Below are 23,034 nucleotides of genomic sequence, written 5' to 3' on the forward strand. Positions count from 1 at the left end.
CCCCATCACATGTAGTCACCGATCACCCTGGCAATAAAGTCTCATCCCCATCACATGTAGTCACCCATCACCCTGGCAATGTCGCCCCATCCCCATCACACGTAGTCACCTATCACCCTGGCAATGTCGCCCCATCCCCATCACACGTAGTCACCTATCACCCTGGCAATGTCACCCCATCCCCATCACATGCAGTCACCTATCACCCTGGCAATGTCACCCCATCCCCATCACATGTCGTCACCCATCACCCTGGCAATACAGCCCCATCCCCATTACATATCGTCACCTCTCACCCTGGCAATACAGCCCCATCCCCATCACATGTAGTCACCTATCACCCTGGCAAAACAGCCCCATCCCCATCACATGTAGTCACCTATCACCCTGGCAATGTCACCCCATCCCCATCACATGTAGTCACCTATCACCCTGGCAATGTCACCCCATCCCCATCACATGTAGTCACCTATCACCCTGGCAATGTCACCCCATCACATGTAGTCACCGATCACCCTGGCAATGTCACCCCATCACATGTAGTCAGCTATCACCCTGGCAATACAGCCCCATCCCCATCACATGTAGTCACCTATCACCCTGGCAATGTCACCCCATCACATGTAGTCACCGATCACCCTGGCAATGTCACCCCATCACATGTAGTCACCTATCGCCCTGGCAATGTCACCCCATCCCCATCACATGTAGTCACCTATCACCCTGGCAATACAGCCCCATCCCCATCACATGTAGTCACCTATCACCCTGGCAATGAAGTCTCATCCCCATCACATGTAGTCACCTCTCACCCTGGCAATGTCACCCCATCCCCATCACATGTAGTCACCTATCACCCTGGCAGTACAGCCTGATCCCCATCACATGTAGTCACCTACCACCCTGGCAATGTCGCCCCATCCCCATCACATGTAGTCACCTATCACCCCGGCAATGTCACCCCATCCCCATCACATGTAGTCACCTATCACCCTGGCAAGACAGCCCCATCTCCATCACATGTAGTCACCTATCACCCTGGCAATACAGCCCCATCCCCATCACATGTAGTCACCTATCACCCTGGCAATACAGCCCCATCCCCATCACATGTAGTCACCCATCACCCTGGCAAGACAGCCCCATCTCCATCACATGCAGTCACCTATCACCCCAGCATTGTCACCCCATCCCCATCACATGTAGTCACCTATCACCCTGGCAAGACAGCCCCATCCCAATCACATGTAGTCACCTATCACCCTGGCAATGTCGCCCCTCCCCATCACATGTAGTCACCTATCACCCTGGCAATGTCGCCCCATCCCCATCACATGTAGTCACCTATCACCCTGACAATACAGCCCCATCCCCATCACATGTAGTCACCCATCCCCATCACATGTAGTCACCCATCACCCTGGCAATACAGCCCCATCCCCATCACATGTAGTCACCCATCACCCTGGCAATGTCGCCCCATCCCCATCACATGTAGTCACCTATCACCCTGGCAATGTCACCCCATCCCCATCACATGTAGTCACCCATCACCCTGGCAATACAGCCCCATCCCCATCACATGTAGTCACCTCTCACCCTGGCAATACAGCCCCATCCCCATCACATGTAGTCACCCATCACCCTGGCAATGTCACCGCATCCCCATCACATGTAGTCACCTCTCACCCTGGCAATACAGCCCCATCCCCATCACATGTAGTCACCTCTCACCCTGGCAATACAGCCCCATCCCCATAACATGTAGTCACCTATCACCCTGGCACTACAGCCCCATCCCCATCACATGTAGTCACCTATCACCCTGCCAATACAGCCCCATCCCCATCACATGTAGTCACCCATCACCCCGGCAATGTCACCCCATCCCCATCACATGTAGTCACCAATCACCCTGGCAATACAGCCCCATCCCCATCACATGTAGTCACCTCTCACCCTGGCAATACAGCCCCATCCCCATCACATGTAGTCACCTCTCACCCCGGCAATACAGCCCCATCCCCATCACATGTAGTCACCTATCACCCCGGCAATGTCGCCTCATCCCCATCACATGTGGTCACCTATCACCCTGGCAATACAGCCCCATCCCCATCACATGTAGTCACCTCTCACCCCGGCAATACAGCCCCATCCCCATCACATGTAGTCACCTATCACCCCGGCAATGTCGCCCCATCCCCATCACATGTAGTCACCCATCACCCTGGCAATACAGCCCCATCCCCATCACATGTAGTCACCTATCACCCCGGCAATGTCGCCTCATCCCCATCACATGTGGTCACCTATCACCCTGGCAATACAGCCCCATCCCCATCACATGTAGTCACCTCTCACCCCGGCAATACAGCCCCATCCCCATCACATGTAGTCACCTATCACCCTGGCAATGAAGTCTCATCCCCATCACATGTAGTCACCTCTCACCCTGGCAATGTCACCCCATCCCCATCACATGTAGTCACCTATCACCCTGGCAGTACAGCCTGATCCCCATCACATGTAGTCACCTACCACCCTGGCAATGTCGCCCCATCCCCATCACATGTAGTCACCTATCACCCCGGCAATGTCACCCCATCCCCATCACATGTAGTCACCTATCACCCTGGCAAGACAGCCCCATCTCCATCACATGTAGTCACCTATCACCCTGGCAATACAGCCCCATCCCCATCACATGTAGTCACCTATCACCCTGGCAATACAGCCCCATCCACATCACATGTAGTCACCCATCACCCTGGCAAGACAGCCCCATCTCCATCACATGTAGTCACCTATCACCCCAGCATTGTCACCCCATCCCCATCACATGTAGTCACCTATCACCCTGGCAAGACAGCCCCATCCCAATCACATGTAGTCACCTATCACCCTGGCAATGTCGCCCCTCCCCATCACATGTAGTCACCTATCACCCTGGCAATGTCGCCCCATCCCCATCACATGTAGTCACCTATCACCCTGACAATACAGCCCCATCCCCATCACATGTAGTCACCCATCCCCATCACATGTAGTCACCCATCACCCTGGCAATACAGCCCCATCCCCATCACATGTAGTCACCCATCACCCTGGCAATGTCGCCCCATCCCCATCACATGTAGTCACCTATCACCCTGGCAATGTCACCCCATCCCCATCACATGTAGTCACCCATCACCCTGGCAATACAGCCCCATCCCCATCACATGTAGTCACCTCTCACCCCGGCAATACAGCCCCATCCCCATCACATGTAGTCACCTATCACCCCGGCAATGTCGCCTCATCCCCATCACATGTGGTCACCTATCACCCTGGCAATACAGCCCCATCCCCATCACATGTAGTCACCTCTCACCCCGGCAATACAGCCCCATCCCCATCACATGTAGTCACCTATCACCCCGGCAATGTCGCCCCATCCCCATCACATGTAGTCACCCATCACCCTGGCAATACAGCCCCATCCCCATCACATGTAGTCACCCATCACCCTGGCAATACAGCCCCATCCCCATCACATGTAGTCACCTATCACCCTGGCAATACAGCCCCATCCCCATCACATGTAGTCACCTATCACCCCGGCAATGTCGCCCCATCCCCATCACATGCAGTCACCTCTCACCCTGGCAATAAAGCCCCATCCCCATCACATGTAGTCACCTATCACCCCGGCAATGTCGCCCCATCCCCATCACATGTAGTCACCCCATCCCCATCACATGTAGTCACCCATCACCCTGGCAATGAAGTCTCATCCCCATCACATGTAGTCACCTATCACCCCGGCAATGTCGCCCCATCCCCATCACATGTAGTCACCCATCACCCTGGCAATGTCGCCCCATCCCCATCACATGTAGTCACCCATCACCCTGGCAATACAGCCCCATCCCCATCACATGTAGTCACCACTCACCCTGGCAATACAGCCCCATCCCCATCACATGTAGTCACCTCTCACCCTGGCAATGTCACCCCATCCCCATCACATGTAGTCACCCATCACCCTGGCAATACAGCCCCATCCCCATCACATGTAGTCACCTCTCACCCTGGCAATACAGCCCCATCCCCATCACATGTAGTCACCTATCACCCCGGCAATGTCACCCCATCCCCATCACATGGAGTCACCTATCACCCTGGCAATGTCGCCCCATCCCCATCACATGTAGTCACCCATCACCCTGGCAATGTCGCCCCATCCCCATCACATGTAGTCACCCATCACCCTGGCAATACAGCCCCATCCCCATCACATGTAGTCACCTCTCACCCTGGCAATACAGCCCCATCCCCATCACATGTAGTCACCTCTCACCCTGGCAATACAGCCCCATCCCCATCACATGTCGTCACCTATCACCCCGGCAATGTCGCCCCATCCCCATCACATGTGGTCACCTTTCACCCTGGCAATACAGCCCCATCCCCATCACATGTAGTCACCTATCACCCTGGCAATGTCGCCCCATCCCCATCACATGTAGTCACCCATCACCCTGGCAATGTCGCCCCATCCCCATCACAGGTAGTCACCCATCAACCTGGCAATGTCGCCCCATCCCCATCACATGTCGTCACCCATCACCCTGGCAATGTCGCCCCATCCCCATCACATGTAGTCACCCATCACCCTGGCAATACAGCCCCATCCCCATCACATGTAGTCACCCATCACCCTGGCAATACAGCCCCATCCCCATCACATGTAGTCACCTCTCACCCTGGCAATACAGCCCCATCCCCATCACATGTAGTCACCTATCACCCTGGCAATGAAGTCTCATCCCCATCACATGTAGTCACCTCCCACCCTGGCAATACAGCCCCATCCCCATCACATGTAGTCACCTCTCACCCTGGCAATACAGCCCCATCCCCATCACATGTAGTCACCTATCACCCCGGCAATGTCGCCCCATCCCCATCACATGTAGTCACCTATCACCCTGGCAATGTCACCCCATCCCCATCACATGCAGTCACCTCTCACCCTGGCAATACAGCCCCATCCCCATCACATGTAGTCACCTATCACCCTGGCAATACAGCCCCATCCCCATCACATATAGTCACCTATCACCCTGGCAATGTCACCCCATCCCCATCACATGTAGTCACCTATCACCCTGGCAATACAGCCCCATCCCCATCACATGCAGTCACCTATCACCCTGGCAATGTCACCCCATCCCCATCACATGTAGTCACCTATCACCCTGGCAATACAGCCCCATCCCCATCACATGTAGTCACCCATCACCCTGGCAATGTCACCCCATCCCTATCACATGTAGTCACCTATCACCCTGGCAATGAAGTCTCATCCCCATCACATGTAGTCACCCATCGCCCTGGCAATGTCACCCCATCCCGATCACATGTAGTCACCTATCACCCTGGCAATGTCACCCCATCCCCATCACATGTAGTCACCTATCACCCTGGCAATGTCACCCCATCCCCATCACATGTAGTCACCCATCACCCTGGCAATGTCACCCCATCCCCATCACATGGAGTCACCTATCACCCTGGCAATGAAGTCTCATCCCCATCACATGTAGTCACCCATCACCCTGGCAATGTCACCCCATCCCCATCACATGTAGTCACCCATCACCCTGGCAATACAGCCCCATCCCCATCACATGTAGTCACCCATCACCCTGGCAATACAGCCCCATCCCCATCACATGTAGTCACCTCTCACCCTGGCAATACAGCCCCATCCCCATCACATGTAGTCACCTATCACCCTGGCAATGAAGTCTCATCCCCATCACATGTCGTCACCTATCACCCCGGCAATACAGCCCCATCCCCATCACATGCAGTCACCTATCACCCCGGCAATGTCACCCCATCCCCATCACATGTAGTCACCCATCACCCTGGCAATACAGCCCCATCCCCATCACATGTAGTCACCTCTCACCCTGGCAATACAGCCCCATCCCCATCACATGGAGTCACCTATCACCCCGGCAATGTCGCCCCATCCCCATCACATGTCGTCACCCATCACCCTGGCAATGTCACCCCATCCCCATCACATGGAGTCACCTATCACCCCGGCAGTGTCACCCCATCCCCATCACATGTAGTCACCTCTCACCCTGGCAATACAGCCCCATCCCCATCACATGTAGTCACCCATCACCCTGGCAAGACAGCCCCATCTCCATCACATGTAGTCACCTATCACCCCAGCAATGTCACCCCATCCCCATCACATGTAGTCACCAATCACCCTGGCAATGTCACCCCATCCCCATCACATGTAGTCACCTATCACCCTGGCAATGTCGCCCCTCCCCATCACATGTAGTCACCTATCACCCTGGCAATGTCGCCCCATCCCCATCACATGTAGTCACCTATCACCCTGACAATACAGCCCCATCCCCATCACATGTAGTCACCCATCCCCATCACATGTAGTCACCCATCACCCTGGCAATACAGCCCCATCCCCATCACATGTAGTCACCCATCACCCTGGCAATGTCGCCCCATCCCCATCACATGTAGTCACCTATCACCCTGGCAATGTCACCCCATCCCCATCACATGTAGTCACCCATCACCCTGGCAATACAGCCCCATCCCCATCACATGAAGTCACCTCTCACCCTGGCAATACAGCCCCATCCCCATCACATGTAGTCACCCATCACCCTGGCAATGTCACCCCATCCCCATCACATGTAGTCACCTCTCACCCTGGCAATACAGCCCCATCCCCATCACATGTAGTCACCTCTCACCCTGGCAACAGCCCCATCCCCATAACATGTAGTCACCTATCACCCTGGCACTACAGCCCCATCCCCATCACATGTAGTCACCTATCACCCTGGCAATACAGCCCCATCCCCATCACATGTAGTCACCCATCACCCCGGCAATGTCACCCCATCCCCATCACATGTAGTCACCCATCACCCTGGCAATACAGCCCCATCCCCATCACATGTAGTCACCTCTCACCCTGGCAATACAGCCCCATCCCCATCACATGTAGTCACCTATCACCCCGGCAATGTCGCCCCATCCCCATCACATGTAGTCACCCATCACCCTGGCAATACAGCCCCATCCCCATCACATGTAGTCACCCATCACCCTGGCAATACAGCCCCATCCCCATCACATGTAGTCACCTATCACCCTGGCAATACAGCCCCATCCCCATCACATGTAGTCACCTATCACCCCGGCAATGTCGCCCCATCCCCATCACATGCAGTCACCTCTCACCCTGGCAATACAGCCCCATCCCCATCACATGTAGTCACCTATCACCCCGGCAATGTCGCCCCATCCCCATCACATGTAGTCACCCCATCCCCATCACATGTAGTCACCCATCACCCTGGCAATGAAGTCTCATCCCCATCACATGTAGTCACCCATCACCCTGGCAATGAAGTCTCATCCCCATCACATGTAGTCACCTATCACCCTGGCAATGTCGCCCCATCCCCATCACATGTAGTCACCCATCACCCTGGCAATACAGCCCCATCCCCATCACATGTAGTCACCTCTCAACCTGGCAATGTCGCCCCATCCCCATCACATGTAGTCACCCATCACCCTGGCAATGTCGCCCCATCCCCATCACATGTAGTCACCCATCACCCTGGCAATACAGCCCCATCCCCATCACATGTAGTCACCCATCACCCTGGCAATGTCGCCCCATCCCCATCACATGTAGTCACCTCTCACCCTGGCAATACAGCCCCATCCCCATCACATGTAGTCACCCATCACCCTGGCAATGAAGTCTCATCCCCATCACATGTAGTCACCTCCCACCCTGGCAATACAGCCCCATCCCCATCACATGTAGTCACCTCTCACCCTGGCAATACAGCCCCATCCCCATCACATGTCGTCACCTATCACCCCGGCAATGTCGCCCCATCCCCATCACATGTAGTCACCTATCACCCTGGCAATACAGCCCCATCCCCATCACATGTAGTCACCTATCACCCTGGCAATACAGCCCCATCCCCATCACATATAGTCACCTATCACCCTGGCAATGTCAACCCATCCCCATCACATGTAGTCACCTATCACCCTGGCAATACAGCTCCATCCCCATCACATGCAGTCACCTATCACCCTGGCAATGTCACCCCATCCCCATCACATGTAGTCACCTATCACCCTGGCAATACAGCCCCATCCCCATCACATGTAGTCACCCATCACCCTGGCAATGTCACCCCATCCCTATCACATGTAGTCACCTATCACCCTGGCAATGAAGTCTCATCCCCATCACATGTAGTCACCCATCACCCTGGCAATGTCACCCCATCCCCATCACATGTAGTCACCTATCACCCTGGCAATGTCACCCCATCCCCATCACATGTAGTCACCTATCACCCTGGCAATGTCACCCCATCCCCATCACATGTAGTCACCCATCACCCTGGCAATGTCACCCCATCCCCATCACATGGAGTCACCTATCACCCTGGCAATGAAGTCTCATCCCCATCACATGTAGTCACCTATCACCCTGGCAATACAGCCCCATCCCCATCACATGTAGTCACCCATCACCCTGGCAATGTCACCCCATCCCTATCACATGTAGTCACCTATCACCCTGGCAATGAAGTCTCATCCCAATCACATGTAGTCACCTATCACCCCGGCAATACAGCCCCATCCCCATCACATGCAGTCACCTATCACCCCGGCAATGTCACCCCATCCCCATCACATGTAGTCACCCATCACCCTGGCAATACAGCCCCATCCCCATCACATGTAGTCACCTCTCACCCTGGCAATACAGCCCCATCCCCATCACATGGAGTCACCTATCACCCCGGCAATGTCGCCCCATCCCCATCACATGTGGTCACCTATCACCCTGGCAATACAGCCCCATCCCCATCACATGTCGTCACCCATCACCCTGGCAATGTCACCCCATCCCCATCACATGGAGTCACCTATCACCCCGGCAATGTCACCCCATCCCCATCACATGTAGTCACCTCTCACCCTGGCAATACAGCCCCATCCCCATCACATGTAGTCACCTCTCACCCTGGCAAAACAGCCCCATCCCCATCACATGTAGTCACCTATCACCCCGGCAATGTCGCCCCATCCCCATCACATGTAGTCACCCATCACCCAGGCAATACAGCCCCATCCCCATCACATGTAGTCACCCATCACCCTGGCAATACAGACCCATCCCCATCACATGTAGTCACCTATCACCCTGGCAATGTCACCCCATCCCCATCACATGTAGTCACCCATCACCCTGGCAATGTCACCCCATCCCCATCACATGTAGTCACCCATCACCCTGGCAATGAAGTCTCATCCCCATCACATGTAGTCACCTATCACCCCGGCAATACAGCCCCATCCCCATCACATGTAGTCACCTATCACCCTGGCAATACAGCCCCATCCCCATCACATGTAGTCACCCATCACCCTGGCAATGAAGTCTCATCCCCATCACATGTAGTCACCCATCACCCTGGCAATGTCGCCCCATCCCCATCACATGTAGTCACCCATCACCCTGGCAATGAAGTCTCATCCCCATCACATGTAGTCACCCATCACCCTGGCAATGTCGCCCCATCCCCATCACATGTAGTCACCTATCACCCTGGCAATGTCACCCCATCCCCATCACATGTAGTCACCCATCACCCTGGCAATGAAGTCTCATCCCCATCACATGTAGTCACCCATCACCCTGGCAATGTCGCCCCATCCCCATCACATGTAGTCACCCATCACCCTGGCAATGTCGCCCCATCCCCATCACATGTAGTCACCCATCACCCTGGCAATGAAGTCTCATCCCCATCACATGCAGTCACCTATCACCCTGGCAATGTCGCCCCATCCCCATCACATGCAGTCACCTCTCACCCTGGCAATGTCACCCCATCCCCATCACATGTAGTCACCCATCACCCTGGCAATGTCGCCCCATCCCCATCACATGTAGTCACCCATCACCCTGGCAATGAAGTCTCATCCCCATCACATGCAGTCACCTATCACCCTGGCAATACAGCCCCATCCCCATCACATGTAGTCACCCATCACCCCGGCAATGTCACCCCATCCCCATCACATGTAGTCACCAATCACCCTGGCAATACAGCCCCATCCCCATCACATGTAGTCACCTCTCACCCTGGCAATACAGCCCCATCATCATCACATGTAGTCACCTCTCACCCCGGCAATACAGCCCCATCCCCATCACATGTAGTCACCTATCACCCCGGCAATGTCGCCTCATCCCCATCACATGTGGTCACCTATCACCCTGGCAATACAGCCCCATCCCCATCACATGTAGTCACCTCTCACCCCGGCAATACAGCCCCATCCCCATCACATGTAGTCACCTATCACCCCGGCAATGTCGCCCCATCCCCATCACATGTAGTCACCCATCACCCTGGCAATACAGCCCCATCCCCATCACATGTAGTCACCTATCACCCCGGCAATGTCGCCTCATCCCCATCACATGTGGTCACCTATCACCCTGGCAATACAGCCCCATCCCCATCACATGTAGTCACCTCTCACCCCGGCAATACAGCCCCATCCCCATCACATGTAGTCACCTATCACCCTGGCAATGAAGTCTCATCCCCATCACATGTAGTCACCTCTCACCCTGGCAATGTCACCCCATCCCCATCACATGTAGTCACCTATCACCCTGGCAGTACAGCCTGATCCCCATCACATGTAGTCACCTACCACCCTGGCAATGTCGCCCCATCCCCATCACATGTAGTCACCTATCACCCCGGCAATGTCACCCCATCCCCATCACATGTAGTCACCTATCACCCTGGCAAGACAGCCCCATCTCCATCACATGTAGTCACCTATCACCCTGGCAATACAGCCCCATCCCCATCACATGTAGTCACCTATCACCCTGGCAATACAGCCCCATCCACATCACATGTAGTCACCCATCACCCTGGCAAGACAGCCCCATCTCCATCACATGTAGTCACCTATCACCCCAGCATTGTCACCCCATCCCCATCACATGTAGTCACCTATCACCCTGGCAAGACAGCCCCATCCCAATCACATGTAGTCACCTATCACCCTGGCAATGTCGCCCCTCCCCATCACATGTAGTCACCTATCACCCTGGCAATGTCGCCCCATCCCCATCACATGTAGTCACCTATCACCCTGACAATACAGCCCCATCCCCATCACATGTAGTCACCCATCCCCATCACATGTAGTCACCCATCACCCTGGCAATACAGCCCCATCCCCATCACATGTAGTCACCCATCACCCTGGCAATGTCGCCCCATCCCCATCACATGTAGTCACCTATCACCCTGGCAATGTCACCCCATCCCCATCACATGTAGTCACCCATCACCCTGGCAATACAGCCCCATCCCCATCACATGTAGTCACCTCTCACCCTGGCAATACAGCCCCATCCCCATAACATGTAGTCACCTATCACCCTGGCAATGTCACCCCATCCCCATCACATGTAGTCACCTCTCACCCTGGCAATACAGCCCCATCCCCATCACATGTAGTCACCTCTCACCCTGGCAATACAGCCCCATCCCCATAACATGTAGTCACCTATCACCCTGGCACTACAGCCCCATCCCCATCACATGTCGTCACCTATCACCCTGGCAATACAGCCCCATCCCCATCACATGTAGTCACCCATCACCCCGGCAATGTCACCCCATCCCCATCACATGTAGTCACCAATCACCCTGGCAATACAGCCCCATCCCCATCACATGCAGTCACCTCTCACCCTGGCAATACAGCCCCATCCCCATCACATGTAGTCACCTCTCACCCCGGCAATACAGCCCCATCCCCATCACATGTAGTCACCTATCACCCCGGCAATGTCGCCTCATCCCCATCACATGTGGTCACCTATCACCCTGGCAATACAGCCCCATCCCCATCACATGTAGTCACCTCTCACCCCGGCAATACAGCCCCATCCCCATCACATGTAGTCACCTATCACCCCGGCAATGTCGCCCCATCCCCATCACATGTAGTCACCCATCACCCTGGCAATACAGCCCCATCCCCATCACATGTAGTCACCCATCACCCTGGCAATACAGCCCCATCCCCATCACATGTAGTCACCTATCACCCTGGCAATACAGCCCCATCCCCATCACATGTAGTCACCTATCACCCCGGCAATGTCGCCCCATCCCCATCACATGCAGTCACCTCTCACCCTGGCAATACAGCCCCATCCCCATCACATGTAGTCACCTATCACCCCGGCAATGTCGCCCCATCCCCATCACATGTAGTCACCCCATCCCCATCACATGTAGTCACCCATCACCCTGGCAATGAAGTCTCATCCCCATCACATGTAGTCACCTATCACCCCGGCAATGTCGCCCCATCCCCATCACATGTAGTCACCCATCACCCTGGCAATACAGCCCCATCCCCATCACATGTAGTCACCACTCACCCTGGCAATACAGCCCCATCCCCATCACATGTAGTCACCTCTCACCCTGGCAATGTCACCCCATCCCCATCACATGTAGTCACCCATCACCCTGGCAATACAGCCCCATCCCCATCACATGTAGTCACCTCTCACCCTGGCAATACAGCCCCATCCCCATCACATGTAGTCACCTATCACCCCGGCAATGTCACCCCATCCCCATCACATGGAGTCACCTATCACCCTGGCAATGTCGCCCCATCCCCATCACATGTAGTCACCCATCACCCTGGCAATGTCGCCCCATCCCCATCACATGTAGTCACCCATCACCCTGGCAATACAGCCCCATCCCCATCACATGTAGTCACCTCTCACCCTGGCAATACAGCCCCATCCCCATCACATGTAGTCACCTCTCACCCTGGCAATACAGCCCCATCCCCATCACATGTCGTCACCTATCACCCCGGCAATGTCGCCCCATCCCCATCACATGTGGTCACCTTTCACCCTGGCAATACAGCCCCATCCCCATCACATGTAGTCACCTATCACCCTGGCAATGTCGCCCCATCCCCATCACATGTAGTCACCCATCACCCTGGCAATGTCGCCCCATCCCCATCACAGGTAGTCACCCATCAACCTGGCAATGTCGCCCCATCCCCATCACATGTCGTCACCCATCACCCTGGCAATGTCGCCCCATCCCCATCACATGTAGTCACCCATCACCCTGGCAATACAGCCCCATCCCCATCACATGTAGTCACCCATCACCCTGGCAATACAGCCCCATCCCCATCACATGTAGTCACCTCTCACCCTGGCAATACAGCCCCATCCCCATCACATGTAGTCACCTATCACCCTGGCAATGAAGTCTCATCCCCATCACATGTAGTCACCTCCCACCCTGGCAATACAGCCCCATCCCCATCACATGTAGTCACCTCTCACCCTGGCAATACAGCCCCATCCCCATCACATGTAGTCACCTATCACCCCGGCAATGTCGCCCCATCCCCATCACATGTAGTCACCTATCACCCTGGCAATGTCACCCCATCCCCATCACATGCAGTCACCTCTCACCCTGGCAATACAGCCCCATCCCCATCACATGTAGTCACCTATCACCCTGGCAATACAGCCCCATCCCCATCACATATAGTCACCTATCACCCTGGCAATGTCACCCCATCCCCATCACATGTAGTCACCTATCACCCTGGCAATACAGCCCCATCCCCATCACATGTAGTCACCTATCACCCTGGCAATACAGCCCCATCCCCATCACATGTAGTCACCCATCACCCTGGCAATGTCACCCCATCCCTATCACATGTAGTCACCTATCACCCTGGCAATGAAGTCTCATCCCCATCACATGTAGTCACCCATCACCCTGGCAATGTCACCCCATCCCGATCACATGTAGTCACCTATCACCCTGGCAATGTCACCCCATCCCCATCACATGTAGTCACCTATCACCCTGGCAATGTCACCCCATCCCCATCACATGTAGTCACCCATCACCCTGGCAATGTCACCCCATCCCCATCACATGGAGTCACCTATCACCCTGGCAATGAAGTCTCATCCCCATCACATGTAGTCACCCATCACCCTGGCAATGTCACCCCATCCCCATCACATGTAGTCACCCATCACCCTGGCAATACAGCCCCATCCCCATCACATGTAGTCACCCATCACCCTGGCAATACAGCCCCATCCCCATCACATGTAGTCACCTCTCACCCTGGCAATACAGCCCCATCCCCATCACATGTAGTCACCTATCACCCTGGCAATGAAGTCTCATCCCCATCACATGTCGTCACCTATCACCCCGGCAATGCAGCCCCATCCCCATCACATGCAGTCACCTATCACCCCGGCAATGTCACCCCATCCCCATCACATGTAGTCACCCATCACCCTGGCAATACAGCCCCATCCCCATCACATGTAGTCACCTCTCACCCTGGCAATACAGCCCCATCCCCATCACATGGAGTCACCTATCACCCCGGCAATGTCGCCCCATCCCCATCACATGTGGTCACCTATCACCCTGGCAATACAGCCCCATCCCCATCACATGTCGTCACCCATCACCCTGGCAATGTCACCCCATCCCCATCACATGGAGTCACCTATCACCCCGGCAGTGTCACCCCATCCCCATCACATGTAGTCACCTCTCACCCTGGCAATACAGCCCCATCCCCATCACATGTAGTCACCCATCACCCTGGCAAGACAGCCCCATCTCCATCACATGTAGTCACCTATCACCCCAGCAATGTCACCCCATCCCCATCACATGTAGTCACCAATCACCCTGGCAATGTCACCCCATCCCCATCACATGTAGTCACCTATCACCCTGGCAATGTCGCCCCTCCCCATCACATGTAGTCACCTATCACCCTGGCAATGTCGCCCCATCCCCATCACATGTAGTCACCTATCACCCTGACAATACAGCCCCATCCCCATCACATGTAGTCACCCATCCCCATCACATGTAGTCACCCATCACCCTGGCAATACAGCCCCATCCCCATCACATGTAGTCACCCATCACCCTGGCAATGTCGCCCCATCCCCATCACATGTAGTCACCTATCACCCTGGCAATGTCACCCCATCCCCATCACATGTAGTCACCCATCACCCTGGCAATACAGCCCCATCCCCATCACATGTAGTCACCTCTCACCCTGGCAATACAGCTCCATCCCCATCACATGTAGTCACCCATCACCCTGGCAATGTCACCCCATCCCCATCACATGTAGTCACCTCTCACCCTGGCAATACAGCCCCATCCCCATCACATGCAGTCACCTCTCACCCTGGCAACAGCCCCATCCCCATAACATGTAGTCACCTATCACCCTGGCACTACAGCCCCATCCCCATCACATGTAGTCACCTATCACCCTGGCAATACAGCCCCATCCCCATCACATGTAGTCACCTCTCACCCTGGCAATACAGCCCCATCCCCATCACATGTAGTCACCTATCACCCCGGCAATGTCGCCTCATCCCCATCACATGTGGTCACCTATCACCCTGGCAATACAGCCCCATCCCCATCACATGTAGTCACATCTCACCCCGGCAATACAGCCCCATCCCCATCACATGTAGTCACCTATCACCCCGGCAATGTCGCCCCATCCCCATCACATGTAGTCACCCATCACCCTGGCAATACAGCCCCATCCCCATCACATGTAGTCACCCATCACCCTGGCAATACAGCCCCATCCCCATCACATGTAGTCACCTATCACCCTGGCAATACAGCCCCATCCCCATCACATGTAGTCACCTATCACCCCGGCAATGTCGCCCCATCCCCATCACATGCAGTCACCTCTCACCCTGGCAATACAGCCCCATCCCCATCACATGTAGTCACCTATCACCCCGGCAATGTCGCCCCATCCCCATCACATGTAGTCACCCCATCCCCATCACATGTAGTCACCCATCACCCTGGCAATGAAGTCTCATCCCCATCACATGTAGTCACCCATCACCCTGGCAATGAAGTCTCATCCCCATCACATGTAGTCACCTATCACCCTGGCAATGTCGCCCCATCCCCATCACATGTAGTCACCCATCACCCTGGCAATACAGCCCCATCCCCATCACATGTAGTCACCTCTCACCCTGGCAATACAGCCCCATCCCCATCACATGTAGTCACCTCTCACCCTGGCAATACAGCCCCATCCCCATCACATGTAGTCACCTATCACCCCGGCAATGTCGCCCTATCCCCATCACATGTGGTCACCTTTCACCCTGGCAATACAGCCCCATCCCCATCACATGTAGTCACCTATCACCCTGGCAATGTCGCCCCATCCCCATCACATGTAGTCACCCATCACCCTGGCAATGTCGCCCCATCCCCATCACAGGTAGTCACCCATCAACCTGGCAATGTCGCCCCATCCCCATCACATGTAGTCACCCATCACCCTGGCAATGTCGCCCCATCCCCATCACATGTAGTCACCCATCACCCTGGCAATACAGCCCCATCCCCATCACATGTAGTCACCCATCACCCTGGCAATGTCGCCCCATCCCCATCACATGTAGTCACCTCTCACCCTGGCAATACAGCCCCATCCCCATCACATGTAGTCACCCATCACCCTGGCAATGAAGTCTCATCCCCATCACATGTAGTCACCTCCCACCCTGGCAATACAGCCCCATCCCCATCACATGTAGTCACCTCTCACCCTGGCAATACAGCCCCATCCCCATCACATGTCGTCACCTATCACCCCGGCAATGTCGCCCCATCCCCATCACATGTAGTCACCTATCACCCTGGCAATACAGCCCCATCCCCATCACATGTAGTCACCTATCACCCTGGCAATACAGCCCCATCCCCATCACATATAGTCACCTATCACCCTGGCAATGTCAACCCATCCCCATCACATGTAGTCACCTATCAACCTGGCAATACAGCCCCATCCCCATCACATGCAGTCACCTATCACCCTGGCAATGTCACCCCATCCCCATCACATGTAGTCACCTATCACCCTGGCAATACAGCCCCATCCCCATCACATGTAGTCACCCATCACCCTGGCAATGTCACCCCATCCCTATCACATGTAGTCACCTATCACCCTGGCAATGAAGTCTCATCCCCATCACATGTAGTCACCCATCACCCTGGCAATGTCACCCCATCCCCATCACATGTAGTCACCTATCACCCTGGCAATGTCACCCCATCCCCATCACATGTAGTCACCTATCACCCTGGCAATGTCACCCCATCCCCATCACATGTAGTCACCCATCACCCTGGCAATGTCACCCCATCCCCATCACATGGAGTCACCTATCACCCTGGCAATGAAGTCTCATCCCCATCACATGTAGTCACCTATCACCCTGGCAATACAGCCCCATCCCCATCACATGTAGTCACCCATCACCCTGGCAATGTCACCCCATCCCTATCACATGTAGTCACCTATCACCCTGGCAATGAAGTCTCATCCCAATCACATGTAGTCACCCATCACCCTGGCAATGTCACCCCATCCCCATCACATGTAGTCACCTATCACCCTGGCAATGAAGTCTCATCCCCATCACATGTCGTCACCTATCACCCCGGCAATACAGCCCCATCCCCATCACATGCAGTCACCTATCACCCCGGCAATGTCACCCCATCCCCATCACATGTAGTCACCCATCACCCTGGCAATACAGCCCCATCCCCATCACATGTAGTCACCTCTCACCCTGGCAATACAGCCCCATCCCCATCACATGGAGTCACCTATCACCCCGGCAATGTCGCCCCATCCCCATCACATGTGGTCACCTATCACCCTGGCAATACAGCCCCATCCCCATCACATGTCGTCACCCATCACCCTGGCAATGTCACCCCATCCCCATCACATGGAGTCACCTATCACCCCGGCAATGTCACCCCATCCCCATCACATGTAGTCACCTCTCACCCTGGCAATACAGCCCCATCCCCATCACATGTAGTCACCTCTCACCCTGGCAAAACAGCCCCATCCCCATCACATGTAGTCACCTATCACCCCGGCAATACAGCCCCATCCCCATCACATGTAGTCACCCATCACCCTGGCAATACAGACCCATCCCCATCACATGTAGTCACCTATCACCCTGGCAATGTCACCCCATCCCCATCACATGTAGTCACCCATCACCCTGGCAATGTCACCCCATCCCCATCACATGTAGTCACCCATCACCCTGGCAATGAAGTCTCATCCCCATCACATGTAGTCACCTATCACCCCGGCAATACAGCCCCATCCCCATCACATGTAGTCACCTATCACCCTGGCAATACAGCCCCATCCCCATCACATGTAGTCACCCATCACCCTGGCAATGAAGTCTCATCCCCATCACATGTAGTCACCCATCACCCTGGCAATGTCGCCCCATCCCCATCACATGTAGTCACCCATCACCCTGGCAATGAAGTCTCATCCCCATCACATGTAGTCACCCATCACCCTGGCAATGTCGCCCCATCCCCATCACATGTAGTCACCTATCACCCTGGCAATGTCACCCCATCCCCATCACATGTAGTCACCCATCACCCTGGCAATGAAGTCTCATCCCCATCACATGTAGTCACCCATCACCCTGGCAATGTCGCCCCATCCCCATCACATGTAGTCACCCATCACCCTGGCAATGTCGCCCCATCCCCATCACATGTAGTCACCCATCACCCTGGCAATGAAGTCTCATCCCCATCACATGCAGTCACCTATCACCCTGGCAATGTCGCCCCATCCCCATCACATGCAGTCACCTCTCACCCTGGCAATGTCACCCCATCCCCATCACATGTAGTCACCCATCACCCTGGCAATGTCGCCCCATCCCCATCACATGTAGTCACCCATAACCCTGGCAATGTCGCCCCATCCCCATCACATGCAGTCACCCATCACCCTGGCAATACAGCCCCATCCCCATCACATGTAGTCACCTATCACCCTGGCAATACAGCCCCATCCCCATCACATGTAGTCACCCATCACCCTGGCAATGTCACCCCATCCCCATCACATGTAGTCACCCATCACCCTGGCAATACAGCCCCATCCCCATCACATATAGTCACCTATCAACCTGGCAATGTCACCCCATCCCCATCACATGTAGTCACCTATCACCCTGGCAATACAGCCCCATCCCCATCACATGCAGTCACCCATCACCCTGGCAATGTCACCCCATCCCCATCACATGTAGTCACCTATCACCCTGGCAATGTCACCCCATCCCCATCACATGTAGTCACCTATCACCCTGGCAATGTCACCCCATCCCCATCACATGTAGTCACCTATCACCCTGGCAATACAGCCCCATCCCCATCACATGCAGTCACCCATCACCCTGGCAATGTCAACCCCACCCCCATCACATGTAGTCACCTATCACCCTGGCAATGTCACCCCATCCCCATCACATGTCGTCACCTATCACCCTGGCAATGTCACCCCATCCCCATCACATGTTGTCACCCATCACCCTGGCAATGTCACCCCATCCCCATCACATGTAGTCACCTATCACCCTGGCAATGAAGTCTCATCCCCATCACATGTCGTCACCCATCACCCTGGCAATGTCACCCCATCCCCATCACATGTAGTCACCTCTCACCCTGGCAATACAGCCCCATCCCCATCACATGTAGTCACCTCTCACCCCGGCAATACAGCCCCATCCCCATCACATGTAGTCACCTATCACCCCGGCAATGTCACCCCATCCCCATCACATGTCGTCACCCATCACCCTGGCAATACAGCCCCATCCCCATCACATGCAGTCACCCATCACCCTGGCAATACAGCCCCATCCCCATCACATGTAGTCACCTTTCACCTTGGCAATGTCACCCCATCCCCATCACATGTAGTCACCCATCACCCTGGCAATGAAGTCTCATCCCCATCACATGTAGTCACCTATCACCCTGGCAATGTCGCCCCATCCCCATCACATGTAGTCACCCATCACCCTGGCAATACAGCCCCATCCCCATCACATGTAGTCACCTATCACCCTGGCAATGAAGTCTCATCCCCATCACATGTAGTCACCTATCACCCCGGCAATGTCACCCCATCCCCATCACATGCAGTCACCTCTCACCCTGGCAATGAAGTCTCATCCCCATCACATGTAGTCACCTCCCACCCTGGCAATACAGCCCCATCCCCATCACATGTAGTCACCTCTCACCCTGGCAATACAGCCCCATCCCCATCACATGTAGTCACCTATCACCCCGGCAATGTCGCCCCATCCCCATCACATGTAGTCACCTATCACCCTGGCAATGTCACCCCATCCCCATCACATGCAGTCACCTCTCACCCTGGCAATACAGCCCCATCCCCATCACATGTAGTCACCTATCACCCTGGCAATGTCACCCCATCCCCATCACATGCAGTCACCTCTCACCCTGGCAATACAGCCCCATCCCCATCACATGTAGTCACCTATCACCCTGGCAATGTCGCCCCATCCCCATCACATGTAGTCACCCATCACACAGGCAATACAGCCCCATCCCCATCACATGTAGTCACCCATCACCCTGGCAATACAGACCCATCCCCATCACATGTAGTCACCTCTCACCCTGGCAATACAGCCCCATCCCCATCACATGTAGTCACCCATCACCCTGGCAATACAGCCCCATCCCCATCACATGTAGTCACCTATCACCCTGGCAATGTCACCCCATCCCCATCACATGCAGTCACCTCTCACCCTGGCAATGTTACCCCATCCCCATCACATGTAGTCACCTCTCACCCTGGCAATACAGCCCCATCCCCATCACATGTAGTCACCTATCACCCTGGCAATGTCGCCCCATCCCCATCACATGTAGTCACCCATCACCCAGGCAATACAGCCCCATCCCCATCACATGTAGTCACCCATCACCCTGGCAATACAGACCCATCCCCATCACATGTAGTCACCCATCACCCTGGCAATGAAGTCTCATCCCCATCACATGTAGTCACCTATCACCCTGGCAATGTCACCCCATCCCCATCACATGTAGTCACCTATCACCATGGCAATGTCACCCCATCCCCATCACATGTAGTCACCCATCACCCTGGCAATGAAGTCTCATCCCCATCACATGTAGTCACCCATCACCCTGGCAATGTCGCCCCATCCCCATCACATGTAGTCACCCATCACCCTGGCAATGTCGCCCCATCCCCATCACATGTAGTCACCTATCACCCTGGCAATGTCGCCCCATCCCCATCACATGTAGTCACCCATCACCCTGGCAATGTCGCCCCATCCCCATCACATGTAGTCACCCATCACCCTGGCAATGTCGCCCCATCCCCATCACATGTAGTCACCTATCACCCTGGCAATGTCGCCCCATCCCCATCACATGTAGTCACCCATCACCCTGGCAATGTCGCCCCATCCCCATCACATGTAGTCACCTATCACCCTGGCAATGTCGCCCCATCCCCATCACATGTCGTCACCTATCACCCTGGCAATGTCGCCCCATCCCCATCACATGTAGTCACCCATCACCCTGGCAATGTCGCCCCATCCCCATCACATGTAGTCACCCATCACGCTGGCAATGTCGCCCCATCCCCATCACATGTAGTCACCCATCACCCTGGCAATACAGCCCCATCCCCATCACATGTAGTCACCCATCACCCTGGCAATGTCGCCCCATCCCCATCACATGTAGTCACCTATCACCCTGGCAATACAGCCCCATCCCCATCCCATGTAGTCACCTATCACCCTGGCAATACAGCCCCATCCCCATCACATGTAGTCACCTATCACCCTGGCAATACAGCCCCATCCCCATCACATGTAGTCACCTATCACCCTGGCAATACAGCCCCATCCCCATCACATGTAGTCACCCATCACCCTGGCAATGTCACCCCATCCCCATCACATGTAGTCACCTATCACCCTGGCAATGTCACCCCATCCCCATCACATGTTGTCACCTATCACCCTGGCAATACAGCCCCATCCCCATCACATGTAGTCACCCATCACCCTGGCAATGTCACCCCATCCCCATCACATGTAGTCACCCATCACCCTGGCAATGTCACCCCATCCCCATCACATGTAGTCACCCATCACCCTGGCAATACAGCCCCATCCCCATCACATGTAGTCACCTATCACCCTGGCAATACAGCCCCATCCCCATCACATGTAGTCACCTCTCATCCTGGCAATACAGCCCCATCCCCATCACATGTAGTCACCTCTCACCCCGGCAATACAGCCCCATCCCCATCACATGTAGTCACCTATCACCCCGGCAATGTCACCCCATCCCCATCACATGTAGTCACCCATCACCCTGGCAATACAGCCCCATCCCCATCACATGTAGTCACCTATCACCCCGGCAATGTCACCCCATCCCCATCACATGTCGTCACCTATCACCCTGGCAATGTCACCCCATCCCCATCACATGTCGTCACCCATCACCCTGGCAATACAGCCCCATCCCCATCACATGCAGTCACCCATCACCCTGGCAATACAGCCCCATCCCCATCACATGTAGTCACCTTTCACCTTGGCAATGTCACCCCATCCCCATCACATGTAGTCACCCAACACCCTGGCAATGAAGTCTCATCCCCATCACATGTAGTCACCTATCACCCTGGCAATGTCGCCCCATCCCCATCACATGTAGTCACCCATCACCCTGGCAATGTCGCCCCATCCCCATCACATGTAGTCACCCATCACCCTGGCAATGTCACCCCATCCCCATCACATGTAGTCACCTATCACCCTGGCAATACAGC

At 55.1% G+C, this 23,034-nt stretch overlaps 1 protein-coding gene across 3 annotated transcripts in view; it reads right to left on the reverse strand.

Moving 5' to 3' along the window:
* slx9 (SLX9 ribosome biogenesis factor) overlaps window positions 1–23,034 on the reverse strand; it is a 135,878-nt gene that overhangs the window by 105,871 nt on the left and 6,973 nt on the right. The window lies entirely within an intron of this gene.

The sequence above is a fragment of the Heptranchias perlo genome, chromosome 7 (assembly GCF_035084215.1).
Source record: "Heptranchias perlo isolate sHepPer1 chromosome 7, sHepPer1.hap1, whole genome shotgun sequence".
In the NCBI taxonomy this organism is placed as follows: domain Eukaryota; kingdom Metazoa; phylum Chordata; class Chondrichthyes; order Hexanchiformes; family Hexanchidae; genus Heptranchias; species Heptranchias perlo.